Source organism: Podarcis melisellensis, assembly GCF_964234715.1.
Source record: "Podarcis melisellensis genome assembly, chromosome: 3".
Taxonomy (NCBI): domain Eukaryota; kingdom Metazoa; phylum Chordata; class Lepidosauria; order Squamata; family Lacertidae; genus Podarcis; species Podarcis melisellensis.
Window position 1 is genome coordinate 29094677 of NC_138530.1, and position 24027 is coordinate 29118703.

Below are 24027 nucleotides of genomic sequence, written 5' to 3' on the forward strand. Positions count from 1 at the left end.
AGATGATTCATGATTTTGTAATGAAAAAGGCCAGGAAAATGAAGCTTTCAAGTAAAATATTTTCAGCCACATTGTCCCATTAGAATATATATATATATAAAAATCAAACCACTGACAGGATAATAGTTTTATTAAGTATTAGGTATTTATTAGCTTTGTGGGACTCTCCTCTGGGATTGATGTTATGCTAAACAAAAATAGGGGGGAATGAAGAGGGAGCATGGTAGGAAAGCTGCCCTGTGGGGCAAGGTGTAATTCCAGAAAATGTAGAATCAGAATTAAACCATGATATTATATAGGTTGGGGCCGTGGCAACTGTGTGAGACGCAGCCCGTGTTACATGTCTGTTCTGTGTACCTAAAAATCATGCTTGGGCCTGTGCTCCAAGAGCCAGCAAGCCAGTGTGGTCTCATGGTTGGAATGTCAGACCAGGACCTGGGAGACCAGGGTTAAAATCCCCACTCAGCTATGAAGCTCATTGGGTGACCCTGAGCCAGTCACTGCCTCTCAGCCCAACCTACCTCACAGGGTTGTCATGGGGATCAGTTGCGGAGGAAGGGAACCATGTACGTCACCTTGAGCTTCTCAGAGAAAGAGGTGGGATAGAAATGAAAATAATAAAATAAATAAATTGTTGGTCAGTTTGGGCTGCACCCCTACCCAAACCGCAATCCTCTGTCACTTTCTTTCCATATACAGTGGTACCTTGGGTTAAGTACTTAATTCGTTCCGGAGGTCCGTACTTAACCTGAAACTGTTCTTAACCTGAAGCACCACTTTAGCTAATGGGGCCTCCCACTGCCGCAGCGCCGCAGGAGCACGATTTTTGTTCTTATCCTGAAGCAAAGTTCTTAACCTGAAGCACTATTTCTGAGTTAGCAGAGTGTGTAACCTGAAGCGTATGTAACCTGAAGCGTATGTAACCCGAGGTACCACTGTACAGTCATACCTCAGGTTACAGCTGCTTCAGGTTATGTTTTTTCGGGTTACTTCCGAGTTTTGGTGGTCACGCATGCGCAGAAGCACTGAATCACAACTCACACATGCACAGACGCGCCGCTGCGGGTTGCAAACGTGCATCCCACATGGATCACGTTCGCAACCCAAGCGTCCACTGTATTTTTTAAAAGAGAATCATAGGATTGCAGAGTTGGAAGATACCACAAATGTCAACTAGTTCAACCCAGCCCCTTGCAATGCAGGAATATTTTGGCCAACGTAGGGCTTGAACCCATGACCCTGTGATTAAGCATCTCATGCTCTACCAACTAAGCTATCCCTTAGAACAGTGGCCTCTGTCACACTGTAGTTAATCAATGGTGCAAAGACAGAAGGGGCCAAAGTGTCCTGGAAATGACTCCTTAGAGTGGGTGTCTGGAGGGACTGAAAGTATCTATTTATGCATTGCCAAAACTGAGTTATCTGTAGGCAGGCCAGCAGGCCATCTACTCACTCTTCCCTACTATGGTGAGATGTATTTTATTTCTATTTAAATTATAGAATTGTTTGCACCAACACATGTTAGCATATGTAAAAAAGTCTGCAAAATATATGTTTTGTCCTCTATTTGGTGATGCAGAAGTGGCACCCCACGGAACGTGCAGCGTGGATATTTGCAGGGCAGCAGGACTGCTCACAAAGCAGCCGAGACTGTTGCAGGCATCAGCAAGAACAAACAGATCACTTAGCATTAATAAAATTCTCAAGCACCACAAAGGACAGCTGCAAACAAAACCTTTCAAGCGTGTTGCAAAGTGTCATATACAAATGTGACACTAGATGGCAAAGGTGAGCTATGGCAAATTCAATATATTTTTCAAAACTTTTTTTTAAAAAAATAGCATTTTCACAGTGTTTTCTATATGTGTGTAGATTCCACCAAAGTGCCAAAGAGGTAGGGGTGTGCGTAAACTCCCCCAGGGTTGAGATGGACTGGGCCAAGGTCGCCCAGGACCTTTACAGCTGAGTGGGGAGTTGAGCCCTGGTCTCCCAAGTCCTAGTCTAGAACTCTAACCACTACACTGGGAGTTGTGCAGAGACAGCATCTCTCTCTCTTTCTCCCTCTCTCATTCTTCCTCTTCTTCCTCCTCCTCCTGTATAGCATTTTGACATATGTCTTGATAAGAGGACTTTATTGTCTGCATCCAAAGACCTGCAAATAACCCATCAGATTATGGCAACACTTTTTTTAAGACAGCAACAATTACTAGAAAATAAGTGTTTTTAATTCATCGTTTGTTTGTTTAACACAATTTGCATACTGCTTGATTGTAAGAGAACCTCTAAGTGGTTTCAGAATCAAACCCGCTTGTCAATAACCCTGTTCAGCAGAGAATGAAAATGCAGTCACTGGTTATTTGAGTATGACAGGCCCATGGGGAATGGATGATAGGGAAACTGTGCGGTTAGGAAGGTTTCTTTGCCACTTACATTTGGAACAACCTACACAACTGTCTCGCGGCTTTGCCGCTAGTGAGTAATGCAGTTATCTTAAAGCCATGCCAGTAAAACCCTCGTTTCAGACCACATTATTCTGCATAGGCCACATACAGGAAAAGCTGCAGAATAAAACTATTTTCCAAGCGGTTTTTTGAGTACTTTTATTGGGCCTATTTTTATGCGTCCCATGGTTGTTGTTGTTTTTATTTTTTTTTTAAAAAAAGCCACTCGTCTAATTTGCCATATGTTGGGCTCAGAAAGAAAGTCTCAAAACTGACTTCAAATAAGATTTCCTATGGTTAAAAAGTTAAAAACCATCATCAGTCTGAAATTCCATTTCAGCGGGCTTTCCAAACTTAGGAGGAAGTGGTGCGTGTAACAGCAGAAATTTGGGAAACCTCTTTTCTTGAACAAGGTAAATCTCCTATGTCTTGAGCCACTAGGTGCTCAAGGGACCTCTCAAGGGACCGAGATGGGTTTTAAATCAATGTAGACTCTCAAGGCTATTCACATTTATTTTGGCACAGCTGGATTAAATGGGCATGAGCAAAGACCAATATTTCTGCAAAGATCAAAAAAGAATGCCATTTGATATAAATACAGTACTTTTAAAATAACTGCACCAATGCACTAAGGGCAGTGTAGCAACTGTTTTCTAAATGTTACAGACCTTTGGTTCCATTATTATTATTATTATTATTATTATTATTATTATTATTATTATACCGCCCTATACCTGGAGGTCTTAGGGCGGTTTACATAAAAAGATCAAAGTATATAAAATAAAAGCAATAACCCAATAATACCCCCTCCCCCCAAAAGAGCCACATTTTAAAGGGGTATGTCATGCCTGTGTGGACAACAAATCACATCAAGTAACAATGCAGACCCTCATTTCTACATCATCCATCCAATTCAGTATTTACCCTCCAACCCTTCTATATGATTATGTTCCCGGTCTCTGGCCTTCGTGGTTCTTGTTCTCCTGGACAGCTACCTTGACTGCTGCCTTTTCACAATAATACCTCTTGCCTACAAGCCTGTGTGAGAGCCAGTGTGGTGAGGTGGTTAAGAGCAATAGACTCGTAATCTGGGGAACCGGGTTCGCGTCTCTGCTACTCCACATGCAGCTGCTGGGTGACCTTGGGCTAGTCACACTTCTTTGAAGTCTCTCAGCCCCACTCACCTCACAGAGTGTTTGTTGTGGGGGAGGAAGGGAAAGGAGAATGTTAGCCTCTTTGAGACTCCTTTGGGTAGTGATAAAGCAGGATATCAAATCCAAACTCTTCTTCTTCCTTCGTACCTGTGTCAGAACTGGACTCCACAGCACCCTTGCAGAAACAAGCACTCAGGACTGACGTCATCTCAATCACTAAGCTATGGGTGTCAGTTTTGACTGTCTCAAGCAGGAGTGGAGAACCTCAAAGTCCTCCAGGCATTTTTGTCCCACTCCCACCAACCCCAGTAAAAGATGGTCCAGGATGATGGGAGTTGTAGTCCAGCAACTTCTAAGGTCCAAACTCCCCACCCGCATATTATGCAATGGTTCTGAAAAATGATGTGTCTTTTTATTCAATATGAGAGAAATATTTGGAAAGTGTGTATGTGTGTGGAGAGGTCCATTAAGAGCCTCTGTACAATCTAACCTGATCTGCGAGGTCAATGGAAATGTGTTTAAAACATAAGCAATTTTTTTTCAATTAAAAAACTCAAAACATAGAGGCTAAAAATAAATTGCTTTTTTAAAAAAGGGTTCCTGTAATTTTAAGTTTAAAATATGAGCCTGAGTAATCAAGGAAAGTATTTTTACTGCCCAGTCAATATTTTTCCTGGAAGCTTCAATAAATAGACTTTCTTTAGATCTTGAGTGTGTGTGTGCCTAATGGTCTTAGGTGTCTTATACCACAGAAAACTTTATCCTCAAGATATAGAGTAAACAGGAACTCTGTGGTTACGTAGTTCCTGGGGTGGGGGACCGGGGAGGCAAAAAAAGAAGGCCTGGTTTCCATGCTCTACAGACAATTTATTCCTATTTTAAGAGCTATTCGCCCTCCTAGCCCAAACCTGTTATGACATCCTTTGTTTCTATTTATTTTGCTATTTATTTCACTTTGCAGACCTTATGTTACTTCCCTCCTATCACGAGTATTGTGTCTTTCACCTCACTTTCATGTGTTTGCTGGAAAAGCACAAGGAGAGCTTATTTCACCACCTCTCTGTTTATTTATTTTCTTTTCTGAATCAGCAACTTGTAGAAGCCATGAACCATCTAAGACTGAACTATCTAAGACTGAAGGGAAGTGAGTGAAGGAAAAGTTTGTGGCAATGTGCATGTGTGAGCTTGTGTGTGCTTCGAACACGCATAAATGAGGAGTTGCCTGTAGCAATAATAATAATAGTAAGGAATATTGCTTGCAAAATGGATATATTAAGAAAAATTACTTAGAACAAGCATGCACTAGAAATGTGCACCAAAATGCTGATTGATTTTCATGGTGAACTGAAGACTGGGGGAAAATGAGAAAGTTAAGGGAAACCAAAAAAAACGGAGAGAATCATTCATCCTATCTGAAACTATCAACATGGCCTTCTTGCCAATCTCTCTAGAAATTCCAGAAGCAACTCTAGACAAGCTATCAACTTTCCAAACCATTGATATGTACTAATGTGATTCTCTTGATGAGAAAATAATATATATACGCTATAGCATGCCTATAGTCTGAAATCCCTTTCTTGTTCCCTTGACATCTTTTATCTTTTTTTGTACAAGAAAAGCAGATGTTTCCTTGTGGTTCTACATCTCCATACGTGTCTGTTAATATGCCATTGGCTGTTGAGAGACACAACTAGTTCCTGGAGAGCAGAAATGGCTGTGGGAAGAAAAGTACTTGGCACTGGAAGATGAATTTTGAGGATCCGTAGTCCATCAGCAGCTCAAAGTTCACAGTAGATGTCTTCAGAAGTGTCCCAGTGTGACTTGGGCCTAGAGTAGAAAGTGCATGAATTCTAAGCAAACTGAACTTTTGAATAAATGTTCTGGGTATTATTAGATTCTCAAGGCTATAGTGGTCAAGACGTATAAATTCTCAGAATGCTCTCTCCAGTTTCTAGATTTATTCTTTTTGGAGAGGAGTCATAATTGTGTGTGGGAACTCGTGTGGGAGGCTAGTGTAAAGAATGCATGGATGGGAAGGAATGCTTTTTCAGACAAAAAAGAAAGAAAGAGAGGAAATGTGTGACACTGGGTTACTATGAGATTCTCACCCACACTGTGTTCATGTAATGTGTTCACTGTGTTCACTGTGTGAATGTTAACTAAGGCTGCATCTCTCCACCAATGTTTTCCACCTTTCATTCTACCTTTGTCCTAGGAATCTAGGAAAGACTAGGAAAGCAAGTTCCTTCATGGATCACTGCCTTGCCGTGGTGAAGGGGCTTAAATAACTCAGAGAAGCTATGAGCTATGCCATTCAGGGCCACCCAAGATGGACAGGTCATAGTGGAGAGTTTTGACTAAATGTGATCCACCTGGAGCAGGAACCGGCAAGTCACTCCAGTATCCCTTCCAAGAAATCTCCATGGACAAAGACAACAGACATATAAAAGTTGAGGGCACAAGGAGAAGGGGACAACAGAGGACGAGGTGGTTGGAAGGTGTTCTCGAAGCTACCAGCATGAGTTGGACCAAACTGCGGGAGGCAGTGGAAGACAGGAGTGCCTGGCGTGCTCTGGTCCATGGGGTCACGAAGAGTCGGACATGACTAAACGACTAAACAACAACAAGGAAAGCAAGGGACTGGTCATTGATTCAACTGAGGGACCACTTTCCATTCAAGCTGGTGGTTATAAGCAGTAGTGCTCAGCAGGGTTGCACTTATGGCGATGCATTGCTCTCCCATCTCCCCAATGCCATGTGTCACTGCCGCTTACTGATGGCATTAAGGTAGTAGGACCTCACTGCAGGGCAGAGGCAGCATCAGGAGTCTGGGATTGGCTCTGTCACTGCGTCCGTACCGTGCTGATCTCTGGCGAGTAAGCGGCAGTGATGCAAGGCACTGGGAAGACAGTAGAGCAATACAGCTCCACCTATGCAACCTCGCCAACCACTATGGGTTACAAGACCTACTACATAACTTTTTTAGTTTCATTTCCTTCTTCCCTCCCCATCCCCTTTCTTCATGCAATGTATATCATGCCTTTAATACGGTGGGCCTGACTTCTGTATTGTAAGTCCGGCTTGTTTTTAATCTCTGCACATAGTTTAGTGCAGTTAAGGCATGTCATAAGTGATAAATAACAAATGGGAACTGCAGCAAAAATGCAGAGTGCTCCTGCTGAGGACCCCAGCAGCCGGCCAAACATGCCATTTTTGAGGATACTCTATTCACTTTCCCCTCCTCTCCTCTGACAATCGTTTCCCCCTCCTTTTTTTTTTTTTAGTTCTGCAAACCCCAAGGCTCTCCCAAGCCTACCAATATCTCTCTCATGTGCAGGAGTAGTGCTATTTTGGCTCCACAAGGATCGTCACTTGGAGAATGAGTTCGCCGTTGATACAGAGAAAGAGGGGGAATGATAGTTATGTGAACATGTACGAGGTGTCTCTACACATACACAAGTGTTTGCATAAAGAGGAGTGTACATGTTGGTTTGTACAGCTCAGCTATTTGTGCACACAGACTGTTTGTCTGCTGAATGCAAGAAGTCATGTGAATAGTCCTTCTAGTACTGGGTATAATAACCTTAAAAGCCTTCTTCTGGCGAGCTAATGTTGGAAACAGGATGCAAGTTGGACCTTTGGTCCAGTTCAGGAAGACAGTCCTCACATAGGCTCTTGCGCTGCTGTTCGGAATGACCTGGTTTGCTAGAATTCAAGGGCTGTTGACACTGAGCATCTCTAAGCAACCGTAGTTGTAGCTGTTCTTGTTTATAACATGGGCTTCATGTTCCAAGTGAGAAGAAATTGTGCCACCCCAAACACCCAAACATTTTGACAAGATATTAATAGCTGCAGCCCCATGTTTATCCAAGCACATTTAAAAATGAAATTGCATCCCTTTTTGTCCTTTTCCAGTTGTGCCAGAGGTAGCGAATGATTATTTTTTTATAATCTTCTTGTATTCTACTTGGATTTTTGTTAGCAGCAGAGGGCAGCACCCTATCCTAGAATCAGGGAGTCATTTTGAACCACTGCCATTATTTTTAAGCAGACACCATATCTACCTTTGGCAAAGACTCTGGATTGTATCCCGTGTTGGTCATACTCAGAGCAGACCTACTGAAAGTTATCAACATGCCTAACTTTGTTCTCCGGATTTCAGTGGGTCTACTCTGAGGAAAACCTATTTGGAGACAACCCTCTCCCTTGCCCAGTGCACTTCTCCTCACAATTTTCATTCCTGGACAGACTGAGTTAAGAAAATAGGTTATAATCAGCCAAACCCGTTTGCTTACTTGGGACATTAAGTACTTTGCTACTCAACTGCCAGCTATAATTTGGTGTGTTTTTAAAATAGTAATTCCTTTTTTTTTTTTCAGTCTTCCAGAGTGCACTCTAATTTTGAACATGGAGTATCAAAGTATTCCAGTGGCACTGAAAGCTGTGGGCAAAGTCCAAGAGTTTCAGAATTAATTTGCATTTAACTCAGATAAGTACCTCAAGATTTAAATGCTTATTTGGAGCTTATCTAAACAAGTTGGATCTCGTCAGTCAGCACATATGATTGGATTTCTCACAACATGAAAGCTGCCTTGTGGGGCATCCAGTACTTCTCATTACTATTTTGTTACTGTCTCGGTATTTTGGCCTTTCTCTATTCATGTCTCAGTATTTTGGCGGCCTTTGTTCCTGTCTAGGTATTTTGGCCTCTTTTGACTTCTAACCCAGCTGGAAACGAAAATGTTGAGAGAGGCATATGGAAATGCTGAAAAATAATAATTTAAAATATATATATTGGAGGGACTCTTTAAGGGCTCCTGCAAAAGCACCAAGGTGACAATCTTAAAATCAGTGGTGCAACTAAGGTACCCTATTGTTGTGCTGCAATCCTAAAGGCGGAAAGGACCCATCACCTCATCCTAAACCCTGCCAGACTGTGCCGGCAGCATGGGAGTGAGAGTGCAGGAAAGTACTGCATTCCTCTCTCCATTTCTGGGCTTCAAATCCTTCCCTCCTCCCTTCCATTTTCCCTCTAAATGTTTCTAACTGAGCTTGCAATAGGAAGGAGAGGTTTAGACATGCTCAAAAGGGTATCTAAATTGCCCCCTGGTCTGGGGAACATGACAGGAGACCTGGAGGAAGGCTGAGGAACATTCTCAGATGGCCCCTTATTGGCCCTGCTATGTGGGATGAATGTAGTCTCTCTCGCTGTCTTACACACTGGAATTCTGAGTCTGACGTCGGGTAGAGGGACCCAGTCCATCCTATTGCTGCTGAGATGACTTCCCAGAGACCACAGGATTGCATCCTTAGACTCTGGACATAATGATCTTAAAGAAGAGGGTACCATCTTTAGATGGCAATGTGTATTACAGTGGTACCTCGGGTTAAGTACTTAATTCGTTCTGGAGGTTTATTCTTAACCTGAAACTGTTCTTAACCTGAAGCACCACTTTAGCTAATGGGGCCTCCCGCTGCCGCCGCACCACCAGAGAATGATTTCTGTTCTCATCCTGAAGCAAAGTTCTTAACCTGAAGCACTATTTCTAGGTTAGCGGAGTCTGTAACCTGAAGCGTATGTAACCTGAAGCGTATGTAACCCGAGGTACCACTGTACTTAATTTACTTTTAAATGTTTTTAGTGAACCATGCTGAATTTGGGGATCCTGCTGTTTATTTTGCTGAGTGGGGCTCAGGACATCTGCCCCAAAGTGATTCCCTGAAGGCGCCACTGCTTAAGATGAGCAAATACATCATTACGTTTCATTATTCTGATTTCAGCCACTGCAAGGCGCTACTCAGCCCCACTTGCAGGCATCAGGTGGATCTTGACAACAGATGAGAGTGATTGGACTTGTATTGCCAGTTGCTTTCCAAGTGATTGCTACGGGACAATAAAATATATTTAAAAACAGGGAAAAAATGGGTCAAGAGTTCCTTTTTTCTTTTTTGTTTCCTTGGGTCTAATTACTGGGTTAGAGTTTCCTTGCCACAAATGTTATTTCTTTTTTCTTGCTGGCCCAAAGCAACCATGATTTCACATCCAGCATGTCTGATGAGTTTCTAATGAAATCTAAACAATGTCTGCCCTGGTTTTTTGTGAAGAGGAATTACTTGTGTGCTGAACCCATGAGCTAACAAGCACGAGCTCCTCCTTACAGACTTGCAAATGCTACCCAAACAAAACTTTCCCGAGCCCTGTCGGCCTGGGTCCTTAATCCCACTCACCACAGTTGGGCCAAAGTGTCCATTGTCCAGTGAATGATAGCACCACAACTCTGAAATGACATGGGGACAAACAACCATTTTAAGCATCCTTCCCCAGTCCTATGCCCTCCAGATAATTATGGACCACAACAACCATCAGCGCTAGCCAGCATCCCTCCAGATGTTTTACACCCTGTAGCTGATATGAACTGTCACCCAAAACATCTGGAGGACAACAGATCGGGGAAGAATGCATTATAGTAACCTAGAGCTAAAACACTATACATGATATAAACATATGAAATGGACTAAATTTAGCAACGGTCTTGGTGAACCTTTTGTGGGGGGGGGGTGTTTAACACACACAAAATTCAGCCACTGAAATGTACCATAGTATCAAGATCAGTGTAGGTGTAATCTTAACTCTTTCTGCTTGTGCTGTGTTTCCACTGAAAATTGCTTCTCCTAAGCTCCTTTTATTCCTACTGGCAGTACCAGACCTAGCTTTTAGGGAACTAAAGTATAAAATACAGATCAAGACAAACAGGAAGATGCTAAGCATGGAGGACAATTTTATTTGCATTTTTAAGCAAACCAACTTAATTAGCACCTCTCAGATGGATACACAGGTTGGAATTGGAACTGTCCTTCAGGTTTCACACTTCTCTGAATTTTGCAATGCAGTTCTCATATCAAAATAAGGACAACCCAAAATGCATTAAATCATGATGTGGGAAGAAGGAACTCCACAAATTGGGTGGCATTCAACTAAGTTGTGTGAATGTAACAAGGACCACCAACACAACATGACTTAGCCCTCATCTCCTCCTTCCTTGTAGCCCCCCCCCTTGCATCTGTTCAGGAGAGTTTGAGAAACCCCTAGAAACAGGGACCTAACAGGGGGTGGGGAGAAGGCCCCACTGTGCAAGTGGACCTCATTTCATGTGTGCACGTCATTTCCAGGTGGGAATGCATCCAGGCACAGACCAGACCCAGACCTGCTTAGCTTCCACAAGGGAAATGTGACTTCCAAGCATTCCCTACAGCAATGGGATCTAGCGTGCAGCTTAGGTGTGAAAGGAAGACCGGGGTAATTGGGAAAGTGAGGATCCACATCACTGCTTTGAGAAAAGAAGCAGTGTTGGGTCACAATTCTCCATCTATGTGTCTGGGCCAGGGAGACTCTATATCTGGCTGCAGTGAAGATGGGAGTGGTGGTGGAGATATTTTGCCTGGGATTTAGCAAGGTCTAGGGTTACCTCCTGAAAATGCAACACACTCCTAAGTTGCGGACGTGAAAATGGGTCTGTTGAGGAACAGAACTATTTTTCATTTGGACAGATTTCTACTATGCAATACATGTAGTTCTATTCCCAACCTATGTCACAGTACATAAAAAACAAAAACAAAATCCTGACTGTTCCCATGAGGCTTGTCTGGTTTTATGACACATCATCTTGAGTAGTATTTATTGCTCTTTCTGTCTGACTCTTTCCGCAACGCTCACCCATCTTTGAATCACCAAAATGCAGAAGGAGCTGTGATTCAAGTGAAAATCTGAGCAAGCAAACTGGTTTGGCTTTCGCACAATGGAAAGTTCATCCTGCAGCCAGAGGTGATTACTCCGCTCTGATCATAATTTTACTTGGATCATGACAAACAGATAATCTGGGTTGGTTTTAGGCCATTTTAATTTAGGCACTTTGCAGTAAGTAAGGTGGTTTAAACCTCTTTCTCCTCCTCCTCACTGCCGTTTGCTGCAAGCGGTGATTTATCACGATTAATGATAGAGAAAAGTATCTGTCTGGAGAACATTTCATGCAAGCAGGCGCCAAGCATAACACCAGACTAATACCAAATTAATTGCCTGGATTTCCTAAACTAATTATGGGCCAAATATCTACAGATTTTCATATGCTCCTTCTGTTAACTCCACTATGAATGGATTATTTATTTACCGACTTATTTATGCAGTCAAGTCAGTGGGTCAAGAAGCAAACTACGTTATCCTAACAGCTTGGGGCTCATCACAGCCAGGAACCTTTGTTCAAGGTGTCTGTTTGGAAGCTATGTGGAAGAGGAACCCCATTTAAACGTGACACTAAGTGCATGGGCGGGGGCAGGGAACGTACAAGTGTGGCTTTCCACCTGCCTGCCTGGCATTTAAACCAGTCCTCTCTGCAGCAGTCACATGCCAGGGATCTGTGGTCCAGGCAGGTGCTGCGTTGGCACGCTAATGCTGCATGCTTTGTGGCTAAGAGCCCAGTTCTGGCATGAGGCTGCGTGCATGGAACGCATAGTTCATTGCTTAATGCAGTGAACTGGAAAGGCTGCTTGGCTATCTTATTATTATGAAAGCTCTCAGGTGAGAACTGGGGAGGGTCTGTCATTTTCTGTGGGGGCTGGGAATAAGAGCTACTTTTGGATAGAGAGAAGATTCTGCATTTGTCTACTGTTTTTGTATTTCCGATACCTTGAGGTTGATTTTCTCCTATTTTACATGTTGTTGCCGTTATGAGAAGCTGTATTTAATTTTGTATTTCTTATTATCACAACTGTATTTTTAGGACTGTTAAAAAATTATATTGTATGATATTATGTTATGTATCAGTATTTGTTTTCTTTGTTGTTGTAAACCACTTCTATGGTCTTTTTGACAAAGGCACTTATTAAATAAATACACTTATTAAATAAATAAATTTTATGTGATTTTTCTTGTTGTATTTTTGTTCTGCTCTATATTTGTTTTGCTATTTTGTATCTTGCTCGTCTTAATTCACTTTTTAGGCCACCTTGGGGATCCCCCAAGATCAAAAATGTGGGATACTATATTTAGTAAAGGTGATATGCTACAAAGTAGTTGTGTTAGCACAGGGACTTCTGACTGCTCAGAAGAAATCCCCTTTCATCTTCTGTTCCCCTAAACCAGTTCTGGGGGTTTCCCCAACCCTATGGAGCAGATCTGGGGAGTGCACGAGGGCACGTGAAGAGAGGAGAGGAAAGGGAGGTTCTGTTGTGCCAACAGAAATCCTTGCACTAATGGAATTACTTTGATGGATACTGTTGTACATATTTAAGTAGAAGGCTATGAATTTCCACCCCAATGAGACATATTCATAGCAACAACCTTTTTGATCTTTTAGGCACCCAGAATTTTAAGAACATATTAAATTTCTAGAACATTTTAGGCGTTCTGACTTTTAATCATTTTCTTTCTTTGTTATGACCACCTTGCTGCTTCTTTATAATTTTATAATTTTTGTACGCTACCTTGAAATCCTCACATTAAAAAGTGCTCTATGAATGCTCCAAATGAAAAATTAAAATTATACTGGTGGCCAGTGACATGTGTCTCCCAGGCCAATCATTAAAATACCCTGTTACTCAAGAGATTGCAAACGTGGCAGCCACCAAGCAGCAGCCTTGCACAAATGTAAAGTTGGGCACACAAGCCACATGCGACAAGCAAAAGTGTTTTTCTTTCATCTCATGGAAGCTTGAGAATTCTGCTGTGGTCATCCCTGGCAAACCAGTTGCTCGTCCCAAACTTTCCCTCTTCCGTAACTGCAATTTGAATCCACTTGTATCCTGCCTAGAGATCCTATTTTTACATTCCTTTTGCGACGTGAGTTATTTCTTTAGGTAATGAGCCATGTACTGTGAGCGAGAGAGAGACAGAAAGAGATGGAGACAGAGAAGCGAGTGTGGCGAAGACCAGGCCAGCGGCCCTTTGGTATTTCAGTGCTGCTCAGCAATGTTGTGTGCGTGACCTGTTCATTCAGCCGAGGCCTCTCCAGAAGCTTTTCAAATGGATGACCCTTTCTGAACCTAATTAGGAGGTGGATGGAGGAGAGAGTACACTGGAGAATTTTAATAAAAGGAATTGAATTGCTTCTTCATCTTTGCAACCTGGGATTTAAGAGGGAATTTCACTGGCTTTGTAGCCATGTAAAATAAATAGACATTAGATGATGACAGGGAAAACAGAATTGCTGCCAAAGCTAAAAGGAGCTTGGCAAAAGAACAAAGGACGGCAACACAGTCGATCATTATTTACTATACGAACTTTTTCATAAAGCACAGGAGAGAGAGAGAGAGAGAGAGAGAGAGAGAGAGAGAGAGAGAGAGAGAGAGAGAGAGGAATAATGGACCCTCGCTAAAAGATGAAAAGGGTTTGCCCTAGCTTACATTTTCTGCTGACAAGAGCTAGGATGTGCCCCAGTTGTTAGAGAATCTTATTGTTCTGTTTAGCTCCTCAATAAAATTGATTTCGGCGGCTAGGAAGTATTCCGTAGCATGAACTCTGTAATTTTTGAAAGAAATAACTGCAAAGGATATGCAGAAAAGAGAACAAATGCCTTCATGGACATGCATACATTACAACTCTCACCTCAAATATTTCCTTTCTAATTGAAGCAGTGTGTATTTCGGCAGATTGTTCCTGGCAATGTCCTGATCTAATAATTTGATGAAAGTTTTTTTTTTAAGAGCTTCAGTCCCCAATATCACTATTAATATAAATTATGAGCTGATAGCCAAATAACCTTGAATGTTACATCTTTCAATATGTATCCAGTTTGTTGCTGCTTACTCAGACATACAAACATGTTAAGCCAGTGTTATCATTCCTTGTCATGCAGGCATTTGTATTTGGGCTTGAAGGATATATCGAGTTGCCAACTTTTGAAGCAGCCCTCGTTTCCATACCCCTAAAGGCAGAAAAGTAGGCCACGCAGAGGAGCGTTTTTGAAATATAAGTTAGCAAAACTCTCTGCAGGAGCTATCAGATGTTTTCTATCCACACAGTCTGAAAGATGCCCCACTGAGAAAAAATTGTTTATCTTATGTAATACTTGACTGAAGGTTTGGCCCAACTTTGGGAGACACTTGCAGTGAAAGAGAGTGTCATGTGACAAAGACACATGAGAACAGAAGCAGCAAAGCAAACTGCAAAGTGCTGGGACTGCACAATCATTTGGGCCTACTAAAGTTATTCAGGCCTAACTGCTAACTGTTGAGTCACTCTAACATGTGACTTAGCAGCCAGTTTCACTTTGTGCTTCTCTGTAAGATGTCAGTGAGAGTCTGCTTCAGTTGTGAGCAGAGTCAGTATGTAAGCTCAGTCAAACTGTTTGGAACCATGTGGTTTATGAAGAAGTTTATTTTAACTCAGTAAAGCTTTTATTCTTTAAAACTCTGCATTATTAATATACGCTGCGCGTCAGAGAGGACACCACCATCTTCCATCTTCCATATTTGGGAGCAAGTGGGGAGCAACACGAAACTGCCCTCCTGTAACCTCTTTGCAGACGCCTCTTCGAAAAAATTGTGTCTTCCCCGACTGGCTGCAATGTCCCTTGGGAGTGGTTGATATGTGGGTTGTGCTTAGTCACTCCAAGGCTTTGGTCATCAGGCAACACACAGAAGACTCGGGTACCTTCACAACAGTGTTCTGTAACCAAAAAAGAAAAGAAAAAACACCAGTTTTTGATTCACGGGCACACTGTCTCAGTTTTAAGGCTAAGAAAGAGAAAGAAAGAAATTCTATCCAGACTTTTGAGAAGGAGACTCTCATGCAGGCTCTCTTTAAAGTGATATGCCGGGTACCAAACCTTTTCCCCCATGGGCCAATTGGAACTTTCTGAGGGTCTTGGCAGACTACTTAATGGTTTTGGGGTTGGTTTTTTTTGCATATTGCAGCAATCATACTGTGTTATATCCTGTATACCTTAAGGAGCGTCTCCACCCCCATCATTCAGCCCGGTCACTGAGGTCCAGCGCCGAGGGCCTTCAGGCAGTTCCCTCGCTGTGAGAAGTGAGGTTACAGGGAACCAGGCAGAGGACCTTCTTGGTGGTGGTGCCTGCCCTGTGGAACACCCTCCCAGCAGAAGTCAAGGCAATAAACAACTATTTTACTTTTAAAAGAAAACTGAAGGCGGCCCTGTATAGGGAAGTTTTTAATGTCTGATGCTGTTTGTTTTTAATGGGAAACCCAGCCAGATGGGTGGGGTATAAATAATAAATTATTATTATTATTATTATTATTATTATTATTATAGATGCTGGAGGATATTTTAATTGTGGGGTGTTTTTTTGCTTCTGTTATCATCATCATTATTTCTTGTGCCTAAACCTCTCCCCTCCTTTAAAGTCTCTTCCTCTGCCCATCACTTTGGTACAGCCCCCTCACCTTCCAGACAGACCCCCTGGTTATTAGGATGATGGAGCAATCACTACACTTGCCATTCGCAGCCACTGATCCCACTGTCTTTCACAGAAATGCCATGGACCACCAGAACACAGCCCTGCACTATGCACTTCCCACTTGCAGCCACCATTTCATCGAGAAAACAAACAGCATGGTGGCAAAGGGTTAGGTATATACCACCATTGCTTGCCTAAGGCCAGTGTGAGTTCATGAATGAGGCTAAAGATATCCCATCTACACAGCACCAGCTTTCAAATAGTAGTATTACTTGCAAGGATGATGAAGCTTGTGGCTTATGATTCAAGGGGCGGGGTGGCCATTAAAAAATTCCTATCTTTCTTTTCCAGAAGCTTAGGAACATGGGAAGCTGGTTTCTACTGAGTCAGGCCTTTAGTCTTTCTAGCTCAGTAATGTCTACACATTACTTTCTTGGGCTCCATGATCACTGCAGATGGTGACAGAAGTCACGAAATTAAAAGACGCCTGCTTCTTGGGAGAAAAGCAAAGACAAACTTAGCATCTTAAAAAGCAGGGACATCACCTTGCCGACAAAGGTCTGTATAGTTAAAGACATGGTTTCCCCAGTAGTGATGTATAGAAGTGAGAGCTGGACCATAAAGAAGGCTGATCGCCGAAGAATTGATGCTTTTGAATTATGGTGCTGGAGGAGACTCTTGAGAGTCCCATAGACTGCAAGAAGAGCAAACCTATCCATTCTTAAGGAAATCAGCCCTCAGTGCTCACTGGAAGGACTGAAGCTGAGGCTCCAATACTTTGACCACCTCATGAGAAGTGAAGACTCCCTGGAAAAGACCCTGATGTTGGGAAAGAAGGAGGGCACAAGGAGAAGCGGATGACAGAGGACGAGATAGTTGGACAGTGTTCTCGAAGCTACCAGCATGAGTTTGACCAAACTGCGGGAGGCAGTGGAAGACAGGAGTGCCTGGCGTGCTCTGGTCCATGGGGTCACGAAGAGTCAGGCACGACTAAACGACTAAACAGACAACTAGACAACAATGTCTACATGGATTGGCAGCAGTTCTCTCTGAGCTCTATCTGGAGCTGCAAGGGATTGAACTTGGGGTATATGCAAGGCAAACGCTCTGCCGTTGAGCTATTTCCTGCTATGGAACTCCCAAACCACTTTGCAAACTTAGAAGTCACTTCACTTTCCTGAAAATTCTCCATTACAGTGGTACCTCGGGTTACAGACGCTTCAGGTTACAGATGCTTCAGGTTACAGACGCTTCAGATTACAGACTCCGCTAACCCAAAAATAGTACCTCGGGTTAAGAACTTTGCTACAGGATGAGAACAGAAATTGGGCAGCGGCGGCAGCGGGGGGCCCCATTAGCTAAAGTGGTACCTCAGGTTAAGAACAGTTTCAGGTTAAGAACGAACCTCCAAAATGAATTAAGTTCTTAACCCAAGGTACCACTGTATTGGTTGGAAGAGAATTCAAGGTGCCTTCAAAAACCGTACAGTATTGTATATATGAAAGTGACTTTGCTCAAATTTCTAGAAGTGAAATGTTTTACTGCAGTTCTGACTTCTGCCTGCACACACATCAAATTCTCTCCTCTCCACATTATAGCCGCAGAGTTATGGGGCATCATTTTGAAAACAAGGATTAATGTTCCCAGGCAACTCCCCCAACCGCTGTTCATATGAAAGGGCTATTAAGAGGGATCTCTTCGTATTACATTGCAAGCTGTGATTTTCAGCAGCATTAGCAATATCTCTTGATGTAATGGGCCCTGCAAGGCAGGAGGGCTTAAGTAGTGTTTGGAGACAGGAAGGTATTGACCTGACCTAAACACAGTAGTTGAATTGTTCAGAGAACATTGATTCATAGTTTTACAAAGGCCTGACTATTCCTATTCTCCAGGGTGATTATACACCTGACAAATGGCAAGAGAAACATGGCTGTACCTCAGAGAGTTCTTTTATTTTAGCACACACCAGCATTAACTCTGATAGCCCCTCGCTTTGCTATTTGGATAGCTGTCTGGTGGTTAAGTGAGAGCACCGTGTTTCCTGATAGCTCACATGCAGGTGGCCCAGGTCTCAATCTCAACAAGTTGAGGGGAAATGAATCTCTTGGGAGGAGAGATAATATTTCATGCCTAGCGAGAGAATGTCACTTTATTACAGCTAAGAAAATCTTGCTTATCACAATCAAAAGGTTTCATGGGGGTAAATGACCAGTCTGGGTTGCGGGTCATATCTAGTATTAGACTTCCTCATCTGACTTAAATTGCTGGTATCTTATTTTGCATCAATGAGACTCTTATTAAGGCTGGAGGAGAGTTTCGATTCAGAGTCCATTAAAAAACCTACCCAGTTCACGGTTTCTGAAAAAATACACAAACTGAAACACAGCCATTCTTTGAAATCCTCACTTCTCATAATTTTTCAGTGCAGTTCTACAGCCAAGTAATATGCAGTAGGCTAAAATATGCATTAAAATGCATATATTAGTGAGATTGAATAATATACCTACAAAAGAAGATTGGCTATGCAAACTAAATGAATTCATAGAAGGTTAACAGCAGCCATAAGACATCAGACAAATAAAAAACTAAAATCAGAATGGCAATGTTTTGAAGATTATATGAAAAAACACTTTTCTAAAGAGAATATGCATGGACTAGGTATGTAAGGTATAAATGAAATTAATAAATAGTAAGGCATATATGAGAAGTAATATATAAAAGATGCAATGATAGATGAATTTCTAGGACTTAAGGATGTCCAGTTGCGGTGCAGGGAAGTCACAGGGGTGTTATGGGTGGTGGTAGTTAGGGTATGTATAAATTGTGTTGTCAGAGCTGCCCGAGGTCCCAGCTCACAAAGGACCAACGCCAGTGCGTTACTATTTACAAAAGTCTTTATTGAAGTTCAGATTCGATTTCAAAGCCGCGGCGCGCAGCTCTACGTCTCAAACTCTAGACCGCTGAAGCTCCGTCTGAATCTCCTCCCCCCTGACACCAGTTTAAGACTCTAGCCTTGCTCCACCTCTTCCTTTGCTCTTTTCTCCTCTGGGCCTGCCTGTCCGCTGGGGTCTCGCCCCTTCTAGACTCTTCTGACGCTGAGTCCCCTGAGTCTTCCCCCTCCCTCCGGCGGGCTTTAGGACCTGGTTCCCAATCCGGGTTTCCTGCTGCGCCGCGCGCCTGTACATTCGAACTTGGCGCGCGCGCCCAGCCGGCCACCTTCCTCCTGACCGTTACACTGCTTCTGTCACTGCTTCCCCCTTCGGGGAGGCTAGCTGAACCTGACTTCCCCTCCGTTCCCTCACTCTGCGATGGAGGCGTGGCCAGCCCTGACTCATCTTCTCTCCCTGCTGGAGGAGAAGCTGGCCCTGATACATGTGACTCTTCCCCCCCCCCCACTACGCTCTGGTGGAGGAGCTGGTCCTGATCTCCCGCTGCTGCTTTGGGAGTCCCCGCTGGCCCCTTGCTTCTGGTGTGTCCCCCCTGGGACTCCCCTTGCCCTGGCCGTCGGCGCCCCCCTCTGTGAATCTTCTGATTCGCTGGAGAGGCTCATGGAATCTCTCGGGCCACTTTCATACTCCCCTACGCTGCCCTCATATTCTTCCCCTTCGCTCTCCATTTCCTCTCTCCCCTGTGCCTCTGCTCCTGAGCCCCTGACATGTGTATTCTTTCTTTGTCTGTTTTTTGTGTTTGTATGGATGTTTTAAATTAAAAAAAAAAATCTAAAAAATAGAAAATGAATTACAAGCAATCATTATATGAGTGGAAATTGCTTTTCCAAAATGTGTATCTCAGGCAAAATTGCATACAAAAATATGTTTACGAGAAAAAATGCAGATGAATGCTTATGAATTTTCCTGGGGCCTTTTAAAAAAAGGCACAAACTGATATGGAAAGGTGGAGAACTGAACTTAAGATTGGAAAAATGAGAAACTGAAACTGACAGATCCTCATGTCCCTAGGCTGTTTCAGAGGTCAAAGAGAAGCAAATCTTGCCAGAATTTCTAATTCTAATGTAATATTTGAAGTGCAGATTCACACATCTCATCTATAAGAAAATCTGTGAAGTTTAAATTACCTCTGAAGTTTACAGACTTCACCTTGAGTGCGGTCAGTGATAGTCCACAATGGATATTCATCAGAAGAAGAGACCCCAAAGTGCAAATTATCCATGGCTCTGGAAAACCTCACTTCTGTTCTCAAATCTGAATCAGTTTGTAGACCGGTTATAACAGGAACTTTATTATTATATATGAAAACATTTTGGTACATCTAAACATTTGATTAGCAACTAATGTCGACAACAGATGTGCAAGTTCAGTGCATTGATTGGTCCACACATGTGCTGTCTTCAAGGTTACATTGACAGTGTATGATATATGTCATTTTGCTGTTTTTACACTTGCACTGATATGCTCCACATCCTTTCTTGCTCCCCCAGAACATAATTTCTTTGCATAAAGTTGTCATCAAGACGGATTTCAGTTCTCCATTTTCAAGTGTCCATCCCATGTCTTCAGGATTTAGAATGACAGGAGTCTGTGCGTATGCTTGCTTCCACACCATGCTCTGATACTGAATTCTTTTCAGACGGTGATTCAGTGCATTCTGTGTTGGAAGACATTGATTGTGACATCAAATATCTATTGAATGTGACAGACACTGTATTGCCATGATCACACAGGTGACAGACATATTTCTCAGCATCAGCAAGTGTGTCTGGAGTCAGGTCACCCACACCTGAACCCTTCTCCAAACAGTGATAGTTAATAAACATGTTTCATGCTGAAATCAATGTATTGCTGCCCAACAAGTTAAGAACACTGGCTTGCAACCAAGCAGAAATATTGGTGGAATTCTTGTACATCAATGTACTGTTACTGGCCACCCCAATCTCCACCAAGCAGTGCACAAATTTCCAACTTCTATTTTATGAAAGGGCACATTTTTCCTGTGTGGCATCATGCCACCACCATCACCTTGACAACGTCCTCCCCTCATCAGCAGAACCTCTTGCTTGGTTGATGATTTCCATTGGTGGATTAATGTCTTGTTTCCAGCACCTTTTGCCATTCTTAACAACTTGTATCTGATGTCAAAGAGAAAAACAACTACCAGACTTTTAGAAGAAATCTGAAGGCAGCCCTGTTTAGGGAAGCTTTTAATGTTTAATAGACTATTGTATTTTAATATTCTGTTGGAAGCCCCCCAGAGTGGCTGGGGGAAACCAGCCAGATGGGTGGGGTCTAAATAATAAATTCTTCTTCTTCTTCTTCTTCTTCTTCTTCTTCTTCTTCTTCTTCGTCTTCGTCTTCGTCTTCTATCCCAGGTGTCCTGGAAAAGAAGCTTAGCCTGTATTTTATCACTGGTCTACTATCTTCCCTTCAATACTCAAAATTCTGCCATTTATAAGTTTCTCATATTCACTAACTCTAGCAGTTATGGGTGCCCTCACATCTGTAACAGTATTTTCTTTTTCCTGCACTCCTGATTTCATCCAGAGTTCTCTGGAAGTTAGAGTAGGAAAATGGGCCACCTCAAATACCATGATTGGACCATGTTTTAAGTGCTGGAACCCTCTGATTCTCTGTTTATTTTTATATGTTTTATTGGTTTAGGTCATATTTTTGTTTTAATAGATATTGTTTTGATATTGTATATGGTGGAGAGATTTTTTTTAAAAAAAGTTAAGCAGTTTAGAAATGCTTTCAGATATATATACAAACAGCAACTCAATTCTCTAATGGCCTATCTTTTTACGTAGCCAATATGATATCGTCCGTGTGCAAGTGAGGGGTATCAGAATGCTAGGAAGATTGTGGAGTCTGTCATCTTTCTTTCTGGCTACAAAAGCTAGCATAGCAATCTAGGTGAAGTAATGAGATCCAAGCCACAATCACATGGCAGTTTATTCCACTTCCATGACATTTCGCTTGAGCTTTCACATGTAAAAGCCACTTCCAGAAATAGAGCAGAATGCAGTGCAAGTTTAATGCTATTTTCTGTGTTACCTGCAAACAGATTTTTTTATTATTATTATTTGCTGGAAGCAAATCACATGGAAATGAGTACTAAGCTTGTGCTATATTCTGCTTCCATGAACACGGTCATGGAAGACAATCTTACTCGGCTATGAGTGATAGCCGAAGAAGAAGAATATTCTGCTATATTTCTGGAAGTGACTTTTAAATCATGTGAAAACTCAAATATAATGTGGAAATTAACAGTTAGGGAAACATCGGGAGAACAGAGTAACTTGTCATGTAAATGCAGCCTGAATGAAAGCAAAGGTTGTTTTCATTGCATCTCTCCCTTTCAGTGGTTCTATCCAAAGCCCCCTCAGCAGAATGAGCAGCAGGACTCCCAATTGCCACAGGGCTAGCTTACCATGTGTTTCAAAAATGAAAACCTGAAGCAATGCACATGACCATCTATGGGGCAGGGGGCGACCCTAATACCATTTGAAGTAACTGAAGCAACATGCATGTCCATGTAATGAGAAGGACCCCTGTAAAACATTAAGTTCTGGAGGAGACATAAAGTTTGTTCCTGAGCCCAGTTCAAAGGGCTTGCATTAGTGTTTATGTGCCTTGATGACGTAGGCCCCAAATATCAGAAAGACCATCTACATCACTATAATGTATGCATTGTTGGGTGTAAGCAACCTTGCAGGCCTCCAGCATATAGAGAGGTCAGCGTCAGAGCAAGTTGATCGGGCGCCTCAGGCAGCACACATGCCCTGCACCCAGGGGCGGAGCCTGTTGCCCACAGGGTGGGGCCAGGACGCTCCATGGGGCCTCCGAGAAGTCTGCCTGCCTCCTCCCACTCAGCCGCCCTACAGCTGAGGGGCAGGCAGACTGTTTGGGGCAGCGAGGAGCCTGTAGACGCCCAAGCCATCTCGTCACTCCCAGAAGAGACGCATGGCTTGGGCGCACTGCAAGCTCCACAATGATTGCCACCCAGTATTTTGTCACACACACCCCAGTGGTGACACCCGGGGCACCCCACCCCCACCGCACCCCCCTTCCTCCACTCCTGGGCAGCGTAGAGACCAAGGGATGGGGGGAAAACACTTTGTGGTTTCCCACTAAACAACTAAGCTCCGTCCATTCCTCCTGTGATATCTCTCTCTCTCTGTCTCTCTCTCTCTTACTTCTTGCATTAGGATGCCATGAAACTATGTCTCACAATGTAGGCTTAGAACCCAAAGCTATCCTTGTGATTATGAAGTAACTGTAAGCAAAGGACCTTTTTTTTTCCTTTACCATTGTGTGTTTTGCTTTTACCTTTTTTAAAAACTAGTGATGTGCAATGAGACAGGCAATGGGTGGTGGGAGTAGCTCTGGCTAGTGCCAGCTTCCAAGGGGTGAGACAGTCCTTCAAGTAAACTTTTACAGTGGTGCCTCACAAGACGAAAATAATCCGTTCCGCGAGTCTCTTCGTCTAGCGGTTTTTTCGTCTTGCGAAGCAACCCTATTGGCGGCTTAGCGGATTAGCGCTATTAACGGTTTAGCGGCTTAGCAGCTATTAAAGGCTTAGCGGCTTAGAAAAAGGGGGGGAGTGAAAAAAATCGCAAGACTCGCAAGACGTTTTCGTCTTGCGAAGCAAGCTCATAGGGAAATTCGTCTTGCGAAGCACATCGAAAAATGGAAAACCCTTTCGTCTAGTGGGTTTTTCGTCTTGCGAGGCATTCGTCTTGTGGGGCACCACTGTACCAAGCTGCTGAGGGCTTTATATACCAATCACAGCACCTTGGGGCCAATAACAAATTGGCAACCAGTGCAGATCTTTGAGCAAAGGTGTTACATGCTGACAGGGTCTCACATTCTGTACGAACTGTATCTTTTGGACAAAAGAAGCCCCACATAGAGTGCATTAAATTAAACTGAAACCTTGTTCTCCTCAGATGAGTGCTAAGAGAATAGAGTATACTACAGTCTCTTGCAGAAGATGTATCCTGAGCTCCCATTCAAAAGACACACCGCCCAACAGCTTATCCTGCAGCCAGTACCACTGCCACGCCG

General features: G+C 42.9%; 1 long non-coding RNA gene across 1 annotated transcript; it reads left to right on the plus strand.

Moving 5' to 3' along the window:
• Positions 1–428: 428 nt before the first annotated feature.
• Positions 429–10652, plus strand: LOC309366055. The gene is made up of 3 exons (XR_014166448.1): positions 429–597; positions 6880–7084; positions 7975–10652. It is a non-coding gene; the product is annotated as an uncharacterized lncRNA (long non-coding RNA).
• The last annotated feature ends 13375 nt before the right edge of the window (positions 10653–24027 follow it).